At 35.3% G+C, this 9,782-nt stretch overlaps 1 pseudogene; it reads left to right on the forward strand.

Annotated features, from left to right (window-relative positions):
• The first annotated feature begins 888 nt into the window (after positions 1-888).
• Positions 889-7,214, forward strand: LOC119570434 (annotated as a pseudogene).
• The last annotated feature ends 2,568 nt before the right edge of the window (positions 7,215-9,782 follow it).

A 9,782-nucleotide genomic window follows, 5' to 3' on the forward strand; every position in this document is an offset into this window, starting at 1 on the left:
ATCTCCAAAACGTACTACAATCTATCACTAAAGTATAACTATCCTTCATTGGAAAAATTTTGCGGTTTCCGCTCCCACAGACCTGACCTTTGTCATATCCTTTGCCTTCAAGAGACCTTTCTTACACATCCTCCATTACCAATCCCCAATTATCATTTTGTCTTTTGTCTCTTCCCCGCATTCCCTTTATGTCTCGTCCATACTTCCTCTGCTTTCCCCCCCCTATCCTCCCTTCACCGACCTCCCACCTATCAGACATCCTTACAGAATCCCACACTTTCTGTTTCAACAACCTATTCTCTTTCCTCAAACGCATACATATCCTCCATCTAATCTAACTCCTTACCACACCCGACTCTAACCCTTTCACTCACCAATTCCTTTGCTCAGCTTAGACAACTAATCACTAACTCAACCACCCTTCCCTAACATTAACTATAGTGCTACATGACCTTAGATGTCTAGCACATTTATCTTGCTTTAAACATTAACCATTACCATTTACAGTATTTATGCATTAAGGGAGGGTAAATTGAAAATTATATTCTTATAGAGGACAAAAAGTTTTAGTCATCAGTGCAAGAAATAATCTGCAACATGAAAGGTAATTCCACAAATAAAGGAAAAAGACCACAGAAAGCACTGCTCACAGCCCAAGTCTGCCTGAGATTCAACTCTGTCTTGCCATTTATAGAACGTGAAGACAATGTTTTCAGGGGGATGTTGGGGGCTGAACCCCCCATCAACCCTCCCCTTGGGGCATGCCCAGTTACAGCAACTTACATTGTTAAATAAATGTAGTGACATGGACATACTCTGGTGGGTGCATCCACACTGTAAAGAATTTCTGCAGATAATATTATTGACTATTGCTAGAGAGCAGACCATATGGCTGTGTCAGCTCTTGATGTGGAAATCAAGTGACTTGAGGGATTTCTTTCACTTTGTCTGTGCCCTAGAATAAAAGTTTGTTTTCAGAATTGATTTTGGGATTGCTATTGAATTCACAAGGGTTTTGTTAACTCTGTTCAGTTTAAGGGCTTTCGAATAAAGATATAAATGCCCAGAATAATACCCATCTTAAAGTTATGGATCTGTCAATCAGTGTTCTTTAACTTTGTGCAGTTAGGCCAATTTGGTGTCCTGTATTATTTGGCCTGTAAATGTTATATTTTCTTCTTTATCTAATAAATTAGTTTTACTAATTATGTCATGAGCTAATGATACTTTGAAAAATGTTGCTTTAGCTTAGAATGTGTTTTCATAGTTGTATCTTATGCAAGTAAAACAAAATTTAATTGCATAAGAAAAATTTATAGCTCACTAACAAATAATATTGTCTTTAGATTTATAACTGACATGCTTCTTTTTCAGATCAGGTGTAAGAACCTTTTATAACATGGCTGGAAATGCTAACCAAGAAGGAAATAATGGGAAGAGAGGAGCTCTGATAGTGATAGAAGGGTGTGATAGAACGGGAAAAACCACGCAAGCAGAAATGCTGGTTGAATCAATAAAGAAAGAAGGCAAGCCTGCAATATACATGAGGTTTCCAGGTAAAAATATATCTTCTTACAAGTTTTAGTTGCTTATGTAGGGTCTATTTTTAAAAAATAATGCTTTTAGAATACATTTCTGTCTAATAATTCAGTTCAATTCAAATACTGTTATGCTGAAAAAATGACATATATCATGCTTACCAATTTCTTTCTTGCTTTTTTTATTTGAGCATTTGCATTTGCTATTCAAAGTCTTGGCATACAAACACTATACAATCAGTTATTCAGGAAGTTAATGAACAGTAATGAAAAACAATGATCTGCGACCTTAAAACTGATTAATGCTTAGAACACTTCATTTCATAGTAGGTTAAAACTGATTAATGCTAAGATTACTTTATTTCATTGTAGCTTGAATTCTGTGTGGTAAGAGACCTTCTTATTGCCATTTTTCATGCAGTTACGTCAACTCTTGTGTATATTAGGTTTTCACTGATAGATTTTCTTTCAGAGAGAGAACACATATTGGAGGTATCATCAGTAGTTACTTGTCATGTGAAAAAGACTTGGAAGACCATGCCATACATCTTCTCTTCTCTGCAAACAGGTGTGGCAATTTTTATACTTTTCAAAGAATAGTAATTTTCATGAATCTTGCATTTATTATTGTTCATGGCTATAATAACAATACAGGAGACAAAAATAGTGTGACTTTTGTGTTAGCTTCATTGTCTCTCACACATTAACTTTATTATGCCTAATTTAAAAATTTTGTAGTGATATATTCAAGAATTATTTTAATCTAATTTTTATAAAACAAAGAACACTACTTCACATGTCTGCTACTATTTAGCAAGTTTCCCCCATCCATACTCATGATATCATTGCCATAACCCTGTTTCCCCTGTCTCTCCTCTTAGTCAGCCAAACATAGTAACATTTTCTCCCTGCTTTCATCTTGTGAATGCAATGTATTACATAAGAAATAGTAATTTTGGTACTATATAGTATATTTCATCAAATTTCATCAAACACCCAGTTTTTCCTCACCCACATTCCCCCTCTATACACCTTGTCACTAATAGGAATTACAAAATTACCTCATGGTATATCATTGTGTTTTTATTATTTATACACCAAGATACACAATTTATTGTTTAATTGAAATTTTAGTAACTAATATTTCTTTAGTGAAATTGAAAAATTCAGAGACATTTTTTGCAGCTGTGGGGGACAGAGAAGCTGGAGTGCTAATACTGATAACAGTAAAGTTAGATCAAGAATTACAGACAGCATTTAGTTCTTCATTTGTTTTTTCTCTTTTTCCAGATGGGAATTATTGCCAAAGATTTTATCAGAATTGAAAAGTGGAACATCAATAATTGTAGATAGATATGCCTTTTCTGGTGTTGCCTTTTCTGCTGCAAAGAAGGTATGCTTTGAAAATGTTTTTTGTATTAATGATGAGAAAATTCACACCTCTTTAATATGCATCTATTGATTTGACTTTTTCAAATCAATATGGTAAGTGTTATGTAAGTGGAAGCTTCAGTAAATGGTTCAGAAAAGAAGCATAGCTTTACTTGTGTTTGCATTTGTAGTAGCAACATTTATTTTGTTGCATTCAAGCTGAGACTGAATTTTACTTGTAAGATAAATGAAATCATATTGAATGTCTGGAAGTCTAAAAAAATGTTTAAGAACTGCAACCTATATCCTGTTTTCTATAATTGTTATACTTCTGCTGTCATTGTATAGCATTCTCTCACTGTGAAATATAGTATGTGTTCATCCATGTATGCAAACGTGTATAGACATGTAGATACATGCATACACACATGCATATGCACTTATGCATATGAAGTTATGCATACACACATATGAATACACACTATAGGAGCCTGGAAGATGGGCCCTACAAGAGTATGATACTTGGCAAGCTTAGGGTTCATAATAGGTGACCAAGATACATTGACTCCTAAATTTATGAAAATGATGATTGAATGTGGCTGCTATTACAGGAGAGGTGTTACCCCTTGGCTCCCAACAGGGAGTCTGTTTGTCATATCCCACAGTTGTTTAAGAATAACTATAAGTCATGTGTTTAGCATGTGACAATTGACGTGAAGATAGGGAGTATTCCAACAATACATTACTCATATGGAAAGGGAAAAACATGCATACAGACACATGCACATGCATGCAGACACATGCACATGCATGCAGACATGAACATGCATGCAGTCATGCACACAGACACCTGCACGCAGACACACATGCACGTGGACACACAGGCACACAGACATGCAGGAACACGGACACTAGCACACAGACTGTAGGCACGCAGACATGTAGCATACAGACACGCACACATGCACACACATACCCACAAACACATCTGCAAGTGCACAGATAAATATGCACATGTATGCACACAAATACACTCACATACACACACGCACATTCACGCTCACTGACACGCATGCACATATATACACATACATACACAGACATACACATACATACACACACGTACACACACACACACACGTACACACACACACACACACACACACACACACACACACACACACACACACACACACACACACACACACACACACACACACACACCAGGCACAGGCACGCACACCCAGGAACAGGCACGCACGCCCAGGCACATGCACGCACGCCCAGGAACAGGCACGCACGCCCAGGAACAGGCACGCACGCCCAGGAAACAGCCTCGCACGCCCAGGCACAGGCTCGCACGCCCAGGCACAGGCACACACACACAGGCACACACACACACCACACACACACACACACACACACAACACACACACACACACCACACACACACACACACAACACACACACACCACACACACACATTTATGCATATTTGGATGTTGACTTTAACTCGTTAGCTAATGCTTTCTTTGGGAAATGTCAGATGGTGTTGGACTATCTTTAGGCTTGGGTGGGTTGCATTCTTAGAAGCAATTCTGTTGATGGCAGTTTTGTCATGTGCCTTGCCAACTACATGCATGTGGTAGGCTACTACTTTCTTCTTCTTCTTCTCTTCTTCTTCTTCTTCTTTCTTTCTTCTTCTTCTTCTTCTTTTTCTTCTTCTTATTCTTCTTCTTATTCTTTTTCTTCTTCTTCTTCTTCTTCTTATTCTTCTTCTTATTCTTCTTATTCTTCTTATTCTTCTTCTTCTTCTTCTTCTTCTTCTTCTTCTTCTTCTTTTTGTTTGTTTGATTGTGTGTGCTGTAAGTGTTGTGATTGTTCTGTATGGTCTTCTGTCCTGCTGTGCTTAGCTGTAGTGATTTTATCTTCTTTCTTAAATACACATTTTGTAGTCTAGAGATTCTTTGCATAATGTGTTTATGTCATAATTATGATTTTATGTCATGAACAATGAAATATTGTATATGGAGTTTATAGAAATACATATGCAGAAAAAAATCAAAACAGATAATACAAATATGATTCTTAATAATGGCAGCAATTGCGGTGGCACCAGTTGCAGCTTTAGTAACAATTGGTACATTTTGTATTTTTTCATGTTTTTATTTATGGTTTTATGTTTATTAAGCATTGTTGTAACAGTAAATATTATTTAATCTGAATAATATGTAGTAGACTGCAGCTTACATATAATTTTATTCACTGAAATATGTTGTGATACACTGTGCACTTCACTCAAAATGCATAAAGCACAATGTGACCTGTGTGCACATGGTAATAGCAGACTTAGACCTATTGTAACTGCAGTGTACTTGAAAATTTTCCATTGTGACCTTGCAGTATTGTAGAAAATAAAACCAAGAGAAATTTCTGGCAAGCAGAGTGCTTGAGAAACTCATAATTTGATGATTTTTGTATATACCACAAATACATTATATGTGATTCGATATTGTTACTAATAAAGATAGAGTAGCTGTTTTTGAACTTAGCCAAAGGCTTAGTCTCACAACAGATGTGTTACCAGTAAATTTAAAAAGTTTATTGAGAGCATTTTTGAAACTCTAAGAGATTAAGTTCAGGTTGTCACACAGTCATTGGGAAGCATGGTAATGAAACATGGAAATGAAGAATACATAAGAATACAATGTACATGTAATACTGAAACACTGACCTTGTGTAAACAAATTTGTAAGGCTGCTCTTGCAGTAGGGAATGATATTGAGAGACATTTTTCAACATTGTGGAGCAGTCACAGAGTCAGTATACGGAATTGTGTGTTTAAGGTTGTTAGAACAAGAATGGTGCTGCCAAAGAAAACTCATCATGAATTTTGAGAGGCCCATGTTCTGCAGTGGAATGTTACAAATTGATAATTTGATTAAATTTTTTATACTCTGTTGCCAGGTGTGCACTTTTTAAAGGCTCCACCTTGGTATTTCTCTAAATGCTATAATGTTTTTCTCTAAAGTTGAATCAAGCTACTGAGTTTGCATCATTCTTGGCACTTGTACTTTGCATTGTAAGTTCTTGTAATTGTCTCCTAATTATTTTTTTTTCAGAATATGAGTTTGGAGTGGTGTAAGAAGAGTGATGCTGGACTTCCAAGACCAGATCAGGTGTTGTTTCTTGACTTGCAGCCAGAGGAAGCAAAAAGGCGAGGGCAATTTGGAGCGGAACGTTATGAAAAGGAAGAGTTTCAGAAACGCGTCTATGAAAACTTCCAGTTACTGAAGGATGATGTGTGGAAGGTTGGTTATGAGATCATAATTTAAAAATAAAAAGTTTGGAAACAAATTTGTCTGTTAATGAAAAATATACTTCCCATTTTTTTCTGTAAATTTCTTACTGTAAAAAATATAAGATATATGCTTTATATTCACAAATGTTTAGAGTAGGTAAGATATACTTTAAAATAGGATGTTTTATAAACAGTTTTGCTTATTACTCATTTAATGATATAAGCTATTGACTAATGCTTAATGTAGTTTAACCCAATGTCAGTGGGTTTATGTAATGTTCCCTTTAGATTTTTGTGTTTTGTTACATACAGATGGCTCCACATGTGCTCAGCCAGCAAGGAGTCTATCAGTTGGTCTGAGTGGCCGATTCCTCCATTCCTTAAATTGGCAGGAAATGTGTTTTTCTTTCCATTACTATTAATATTGACATATCATTCTTACTGATATTTTGATTATTAAATTTTTTATTAAAATATTGATATAATCAAAGACAATAATATAATAGAAATGAAGCTTAAAAAAAAATGAAAAAAAAGGTGTAAACAGATGAGATAGGTAAGACTAATAGCTGACTCCTTGGTGGCTAAGCACTTGTAGAGCCATCTATGTGTAAAGATAAACTCTTATTAAAGTGGTGATGGCATTGTAGTCTTGCTACCTGCTGACATTAGATTAAAAGACAATAAAGATTTAAAAGTGTTCTCAAAGTTCAAAAGTTTAATGAACATAAGGCAAAAGGAATATTTGCTGAAATTTGTAAAACAAAAAATGATACGGATTTTATGTTCCTCATTATATTATTAAGTTGCATGAAATAATAGTATTTTTGAACTTTCTCTTTTCCAGGTTATTGATGCAAAGAAGAGTGTTGAAGATTTACAGGAAGTTTTTAAAGACTGAGGCATTAAAAACCATAGAAAATGTTATGGAACAAAATGATGAACTAAAGAAGCTTTGGTTTTTAAAAGGGGTGATTGTAAACAATGTCTTAGACATTGTCTGAGACATTGACCTGATGATATGGGCATTTAATTGTTTTTATTTCATTTTTTAAATTCATTTATAGTCTGTTTAGGTAATTTGTAATTCAAGTTCATTTTTATTTTAATTTAACTTAAAATGATATTCAAAATGTGTCCTAGCCTGTCCATGTTGACCAGAAACTTGCTATCTAGCATGCACCCATTTGTTATAGCACAGCAAGCTTAACCTTAATACAGGCTTTTACCAGATAATTTATATCTAAGACCTAGAGAACATTTGAAGGGATGAAGTTAAGTGTGGCAAATATGACAAAAATTTCTTAATGCCGATATGTGATTTTGCTTTTTGATGTTATATCTTTATCAGAATCATATAATTGAAGAGATGTTGATGTGTTGAAATTACCTGAATCTCCTACCAGTTAGTATTATTGATTCTTAGGATATACGTTAAAGGTCTGTTGTACTAAGTCCCAAATGGTGTCTACAGATTTTAACCTGTTGGATCTGGGTGCCTTGCTCCCTGCACATGGCCCACATTTGGGCATCAGGCTTACTTGAGTGGTGACTCTTGTGAGTGTGTGGTTTGTAGGCCAAGGTGTGAAGACTCCTTGCCTATATTTTTCATTTGAAATCCCGTATCAAGATTGTTGTCTATAACAGTAACAATTTTCTTATGTGTCATTTTTAAGATGTTTTTTTTTTGTAATACATATGATCACCAGTACATTCTACACTCATTTATCAATGGAAATAATGCATTGAAATTCTGGATCTGGGTGACTGGCTCCCTGCATGTGGCTCAAAATTTGGGCATCATGTTTAATTGAGTGGCAACTCTTGTGGCTTGCAGGCCAAGGTATTAAGTCTCCTTGTTTATGTTTTTCATATAAAATTCTGTTTCAAGATGGTAATCTATAATAATAACAATAGCAATAAGTAACATTTTGTTCTGTCATTTTTAAGATTTTAGTTTTTAGTAATACATATGACCACCAGTGTATTCCATACTCATTTACCAATGGAAATAATGCAAGAGTTCCTTCCTTATTGCCCACTACAGTGCAGGAGGTTTGTGCACTCATGGCAAGTCATTCACATCACTCTGGCCTTCAGCTAAAATTTCTCTGGCATATTCCGTCACTCTTGCCCTCAGCCTATTTCCTTGATGGCATATTCATGTAGTGGGCACTCGAGCCAAATTTTTCATGATGGCATATTCACATCATTGGGCCCTCAAGCCAAATTTATTCATGGCAGCATATTCATGTCACTGGGCCCTGAAACCACATTTTCTCAAAACATGATGGTCACTCCTCCTCCTCCTCTCAATCCTCCTCCTCCTCCTCCTCCTCCTCTCATCCTCCTCCTCCTCCTCTCAACCCTCCTCCTCTTCCTCCTCCTCCTCCTCTCAATCCTCTTCAATGACCATTTTTAACATCATCATCATCAAAAATAACCCTGTGCTTTTAAGTGTGATATATTATTTTTAAATTTGATGAAGTGCAATTATGGTGACAAAAGAATCAGCCTGAACACAGATTCTCTTTATTCTCTATCAAAGACTGAAATTTATATACACCAGTGTTCATATTTGGCTGATTTGTTGCTGTTGCAGGCAGCAGGGTGTATGTGCATCTCGCAGTATGGAGGACCAACATTTTTAGGCCCCATGCTGGAGCAAATTTGATGTTAGGGAGGGTAAAGCCAAAGGTTTTCAAAAGAATGAACGTGATAAGAAGCTTTTGGGAGATATGAGAAGTAAAGTTTTTCATTTCCTATTTATAAAACCATTCTTCACATTATCAAATACAGTACTCTGTATGGAAAATTATTGTTCTCTACATTATGCAAGTTAGTTGTAAGAGATTTCTCTTTAAAATTTTCTTTTTTCTATATAAACTGATAAAAAATTACTGACCACATGATTGTCACGTACTTGTATAGTTACTTAGTTTTACATACAAGTTCATTGTGTTAGCCCTTGTTTTCATTTTCAGTTATGATCATGGTAATTATATCTGTAATGGATGATAGTAACTAGAGTTATAAATTTAAATCAAAGCTGTGAACTATTAGTGTAGCACATCAGTTATATTATTGTAAAAAGTAGTCAAATAATATATTTTTTATATGAATTATCTTTCTTGGAACAAATGAAAAATCATTCCTAGAACAAATAGAGAATTTATAAACCCTTGAAAAAATTGTGATGAAAATTTAAATTTTATAATCAATCAAGGGGTTGCACTAGTGATTTTTTCATAAACCCTAAAGACTAGTGATTTTTTCATTGACCAAAATTAGTGGACTGGGTTAAAATTCATACATTTATAATGAAGTACTAACAAAAAAAAGTTATGACAAAGATAAGTTTTACAGATGTGTGAACCTAATTTACATTATTATGTCTCATTCCACCCCCCCAACCCTTGCCCGTTGTTGTCGTTTGGGGGGGTTTGGAGGCGGAGACTCGACTCAACTAATTTTGCATGGTCTTTTTTTTTTCCTTCCCAAATTTTCGTTTCTGTCCCTTCACCAAACCCTTCTGCTATCCCCTCCTAAGGTGTGAGAGCTGTGCTGAAAGG

Source organism: Penaeus monodon, unplaced genomic scaffold, assembly GCF_015228065.2.
Source record: "Penaeus monodon isolate SGIC_2016 unplaced genomic scaffold, NSTDA_Pmon_1 PmonScaffold_2695, whole genome shotgun sequence".
Classification (NCBI taxonomy): Eukaryota; Metazoa; Arthropoda; class Malacostraca; order Decapoda; family Penaeidae; genus Penaeus; species Penaeus monodon.